This window comes from Halichoeres trimaculatus, unplaced genomic scaffold, assembly GCF_033239565.1.
Source record: "Halichoeres trimaculatus isolate MK-OKI-2021-1 unplaced genomic scaffold, fHalTri1.1 fHalTri1_scaffold_8, whole genome shotgun sequence".
In the NCBI taxonomy this organism is placed as follows: Eukaryota; Metazoa; Chordata; class Actinopteri; order Labriformes; family Labridae; genus Halichoeres; species Halichoeres trimaculatus.
The window spans coordinates 22,834,241-22,839,942 of record NW_027437186.1 but is presented as its reverse complement, the minus strand read 5'-3'; the positions used below and the strand labels follow the sequence as shown (position 1 = coordinate 22,839,942).

At 37.0% G+C, this 5,702-nt stretch overlaps 1 long non-coding RNA gene across 1 annotated transcript; it reads left to right on the top strand.

The window, feature by feature from the left end:
- Positions 1-2,802: 2,802 nt before the first annotated feature.
- Positions 2,803-5,069, top strand: LOC141795490 (uncharacterized). Its single transcript, XR_012598608.1, has 3 exons — positions 2,803-2,823; positions 3,034-3,162; positions 4,292-5,069. It is a non-coding gene; the product is annotated as an uncharacterized LOC141795490 (long non-coding RNA).
- The last annotated feature ends 633 nt before the right edge of the window (positions 5,070-5,702 follow it).

The window sequence follows — 5,702 nt, the reverse complement described above, 5'->3', positions numbered from 1 at the left end:
GCAAACCCTTGATCTTTTTTTGTGTTCTCTGTTGAAGACTCTCCATTTTCCACATAATGCTTTTATTCTGAAAGATTGTCTGAGACAGTTATTTGGCAAAGAAATTCTTTTGCAAATCTCTAATTGAATCTTTGCTGAACTTTGAAGAAAAAAGTTGTCATAAATCACAGACTGCAGGTACCCTATGTTAATTATTAAACAATATCAGATGACAGCGACTAATTCTTGTTGCAAGCTCTCCCTCTTGTCCTGTTAATTACAGTTTTAATGTTCAACTCCCAAAACCTGCGTCCAAGCGTTCCCTGATATAGAACAAGAACAAAAATCAGTCATGAGAGTCATGTTTTTTGTTGCATAATTTAAAGAGCAACATTAAGTAAGAATGGGCAACAATAAGCAACAATGAGGCTTGTAATATAACTAAGATTGTTTTCTCAAAGCTTAACCCCCATTACCAATCCTTTAACCAGCCTGTTATGTCACCATATGCATATTTCATTTATGTGTAGTGATCATCATTCACAGTTGAGCCTTTTCACTAAAACAGAATATTTTCTTAAATGACATTTATATAACCCATCCATAGGACATTGTCCATAAAACTTTCTGATTATAAACTGTACCTTATTTTATGTAAAACTGATAAAGAAAGACTGAGCTGACAGCAGCAACTCATGCAACCAGCACATAGCCTGCGTAAATGCCATGACCCATACGTTGGAGCTGTTACAAGCTGCAGACGTCGTGCCGTTGACATGCTTGTTGTCAGGTGCTGGCCTCAGAGATCATTTCACCTTTCTCTTACTGATTCCCTCTAATTCAGAGCGCAAAATAACTCCAGTCATTTCACTTAGTTGATTTGAATGTATGGTTCTGTCGTAACAGTCTGGAAAACTTTGCTTAACTGGCCCCTGAAATATCAAATCCAAATTGTGGCAGACTTTGGGGTATTACCAAATATATCATGTAGCTAAAAATGGTAAAATAGTAAAATAAAAACAATTCTGTGAGTAGAATTCCATTCTGATTGATTCACTGAAAGGTATACTTATTCTGTTTCATGTTTTAACAAAGAGATTTTTATGCTCTTTGAAGCGGACGAGCATAAGAATATTGAGCCTCATGTTTCTGAAGCTGTTGTCTCTGACATTGAAAGGTTTTCACATGATTTCAATATTTTTGCCAAGCATAAAAAGGCTTTTAACACTTTCCAGTAAACTTGATCTGAAAGTATTTTCAGACAAAGTAGGTTTTTACATTCCTGCTCTGCTTTGGCGCTCAAATCATCCCTGTCAAAACATTTCTTTGATTCTTTGGCCAGCCGAGCTTATGCTGTATAACAAGACATCAGTCTAGGGCCTGCTGCGTTTTTCACTTTGCCAGTCAGATGCTAAAGCATGAAAATGGAAATCAGACAGGTAGAATGATAGAAACAGATGATAACAGGATGAGAATACAGAGTAAAAACTCACTGTAATAACATGGAAGCAAATAAAAGGACAGGACTGTCTGAACTTAATGTCTTCCATGGTTCATTTCTGAATGACTGGAGGTCACACAGGGCCTTGTTGATGACCGTCTCCTCAGATCCTCCTTCCTTCATCAGTTGTGCAAATGTTTCCTTACATAATTAATACCCGATGCCTGGGCTGATACTGTCACAAAGGAAGAGTCTTTAATGCTTCTTCTGCTCAAGGTGACAGTTATTTTACCACGCTTCCTCTGTGGCATTGATGCAAATATTGTATGAAATGATTATAGCTCCTACTTGTGATGATCCTGATAATTAACTTTTTCAAAGGAAGAATCATTTCGGTCCAGCAGTCCAAGGTTTGATTGATGTAGCCATGGTCATTAAAGCAAATCTTGTTTCAAGCAAAGTGTTCCCTGTGACATGCTACTGAATCTATTTCAAAAGATTAAAAAAGGGTGACCTTTCCCTCTTTATTTTGATATAAAATATTAAATTCATTCTACAGGCCCCTCATTTACCCAGGGACTCAGATAGACCATGTTTCTATTTCATACTTTCTTTTCCCTGTCCATGAAAAATATATCTTCCAATTTTGTCTCCTTGCTCCAAATGACCAGATGTTTAATGCAATTGCAATATTTGCATTTGTAATAACTAATCAACAGAATCACTGTATTGCTTTTGAGGGAATTCAAAGAGTGCATGCTCAAGAAGAAGAAGAAGAAGAAGAAGAAGAAGAAGAAGAGGAGGAAGAAGAAGACGATTTTAAAGTGAAATCCATGACTCTGCAGCTGACATTTATCAATAAGGACAAAAAGATGGAATTAAGATGAGCCGATGCTCCTCCATCTGTCAACACAGACCACAACACAGCTAGACTCGAGATTGAAGAGTTTCCTGCTTGATCCTGTTGACTACCGGCCTTACTACGCTCATGACGTTGGCTTCTTGTTTTTTCAAACTTAAAAATGATCTGGTGTGGACACATTTTTAAAACTTAACTTGAAAGCAGATGATTAATTGTAGTTTCAATAATAACAATGGGAGATTCCTTTTTACAGGCACAAACGCTGGGATGCTGATGGAACCGAGATGAATGTGCCATATTTCGACTGTAAAGTGATCAGTCTTGATGAAATTCTGTTTGAATCGTTTTCATCAGTAAAGCCTATAATTTCCTTTGTTCCGCCTGCTTCCATATATCTCTTCTATGTCTATCGACTTACAGGTCAAGCTTCGCATTTTCATGTCTATGATGGCCAACAAGCACAGATTATGGGTCTTTTGCTCCGCAGCATGGGAGATGACATCTATATCCCACTGGATGGGTCACCAGAAACCCTAAACATGTAAGAAAAGCAGTTCTTTATCTTGCTGACAGTGCTCTGTGCCACTGTGCCTGTCATTCTAAAGAGAATACTGTATATGCTGATCTAATTGAATCTGATGCAAATGGAAGGCATCCCCCTAAGGGCTCCCTCTGCCTGATACCTCTCTAAATGCGAATTGCTGCACGACTGCACAGGTATTGCATATAAAACATTAGTTTTACACTGCAGCTGCTGCATACACTCTCAGGTGATTGAGATCCAGGAGGAAGATCTGAGGTGGAGAATATAAGCTGTCAACCTTGTCAGAGAGACGGGGTTCTTAGTAATCTTCTGCTGTTCCAGTGAGATGCAGTGCAGGTGAGTGGTGCATAAAATAAACAGGCAGAGAAACCCGTTCACATTCGGAAAACGAAAATACTGTACACCTATAGATTCATGACAGTGGAAGTAACATCTATCTGACTAGAACTTTTTTCTTTAGATGTTAAAACTTATGTAAAGGAATTTTCAACATCAGCTTTAAAAGAGTGGAGTATCAATAATCCATGTATCATTCGTTCATTTAATATTAAATTATGTATAAAGAAACAAAACATTGAAAAATGGTTCATTTTTTACAGAGAAGCTACAATTTCTGGGTCATGATGATCGGAGAAATTAAATAATAAAATCAAAATCAACCTGTGGTCTGTAATTCAACTTCCCTTTATTTGATCTAGATAAACATATGGAATATTTAAAAACTAATGCATTTTCATTTATTTGTTTTCATTTCAAAAGGAAAAAAAAAACCAAACTTTCTTTTTTTTTTCAATGTTTTGTTTTTTGATTCATGTTTGAATATCAATAGAACAAATGATACACAGATTTTGCACCACTATCTCCTTATACAAGCTCAATGCTGGAAATAAGGACAGTATTTGAACTTAAAATGTATATATATATATTTCATCAAAGTTCTCCATAACAGATCTGATATGTAAATAATTCTCTACAACATTTCATTTGTTTTTGCTCTCGTGTTTTTGTATTGATGGTTTGGGCTTGCTGGTCTTCCTGGAAAGTTAGCAATAAAAGACATCTCTTCATCGTCTCACTGCTGGTCATTGTTGAAATTTTGACTAGCATCATGACAAGAAGGAGGGTGATTCTGAGAGAGTATTATTAGATGTACTTTCATGCTGCTGTGTGTTTACAGAGACTGATTGTTACAGCTAAATCATCATCAGATGGTAGCTGATGGGTTCTGAGATGCATTACAGTGACCAGTGTTGGGAATAACAGCATTCAAATTAACAGTGTTCCTAACCACAACATCAAGAGCACTTTTCCAAACTCACATTATGATCTCTTCTTGCTCAGTTAGCAAAGTAACTACAGCTTATAAAAGCTGCTGGAGGGACCTGTTACCTCAGTTAGATCTAACTTTTTGAAATGTTCCTTTATTTTTAAGTGACAAGCTTTCTTTCTTTCTTTTTTTTTGCAGGGAAAATTTTGGAAAAACTTGCCTTTCAGAAACTGTACACCATGTGTGTGTGCATGCGCATAGCAACACTCATGAAGACCGATAAGATGATGCAAGACAAAAAGAAAGGAGATGAACTTTGATCAGAGAAATATCTAATGGAAACATAAAACATGGGTGCACCGAGGGAAAAGATTTGCATGGTTTTGAAGCTGTAAGAAATGAAGTTCAGGGCGTTTGTGTTTGGAGGACTTCTATTCATCACTAATCAATAGAATGCATGTGTTCATTCAGCACTACTGCTGCTGGTTCATTATACAGACAAATGAAGCTCCATCCCAGAGTAAACGCTGCCTATTAAGTGATAATGAGAAACTAGGGGGATGCATTACACCGGGATATCACCAACCAAAGTCGTCTCTCGATCGGTCAATTGTCCAAACTTTTCTTTGTTTTGCAAAGTGTTAAAAGACTCTTTTGTCTTTTTTTTATTTTTTCTTAATAACACTTCCTGCACTCTTCAGTACTTAAAAGTTAAGCTCATCAATCCTTCAGTAGGAGTATCTTTCTTCACTAAAGGGGGAACTCTCAGGCAAATTATTCAATGTTTATCAACCAGAACCCCTTTTTGCTGTTTCATAATTCTGTTTCATCTTTCTTTGAGATTTTGCTTGTTGCAAACTGAATCCTGCATTTAATGGCAAACCTGTTGATTTATTTGCCAATATCTGAATAAATGGTTTTCAGAATTCATCTGCTCCCTCTCAGCTCTGCCGGATCTACCCCAATAAATAATATAGACTGAATGTTGCTTAAGTCTGAATGTCATTTCTTATTTTTGTCTGTTTTCTTCAAAATTTAAACAAGGCATCTGGTATTGACCCTACTGTACTTGGAAAGAGAAAAAACTACTCCAGGTTTATTTGAAGGAACCAAAACAAAAACCCAGATGAATACAAATCAAAGCACACTGATAAAGTCAAACCAGGAGAAAAATGAACAATATTTGAGGCTAGGATTAAACAATTTGCACCGAAAAGGACAATAGTTACGAACCATACTAACGAAAGCATTCACTTTCAAGATATGAAGCATAACAGGTTTAAAATACGAGAGGGAAAGGAAAAGAAGTCAGAGTGTTGCCATGGTAATGCTTGGCAGTCAATAGAGAGCTTGTTTCTCCTCCTATTGAAAGCTGATTGAGTCGACCGGCGGGTAGCAGAGCAGAATGCTAGAGACACACTATCCATCCCCCTGATTGGTCCTCCAGTCTGCTCCATTTTTCCCTTCCTTTTAATCATTTATTCCACAGCCGCTGTACTCGCATGTGTCAGGGAGTGTTGTTGAATACGAGACGATTCTTTCCGCATTTTCACACAGAGAAACAGAAGTGTGTTTTAACACCTTCATATAAACCTTCACCAGTAAGGAC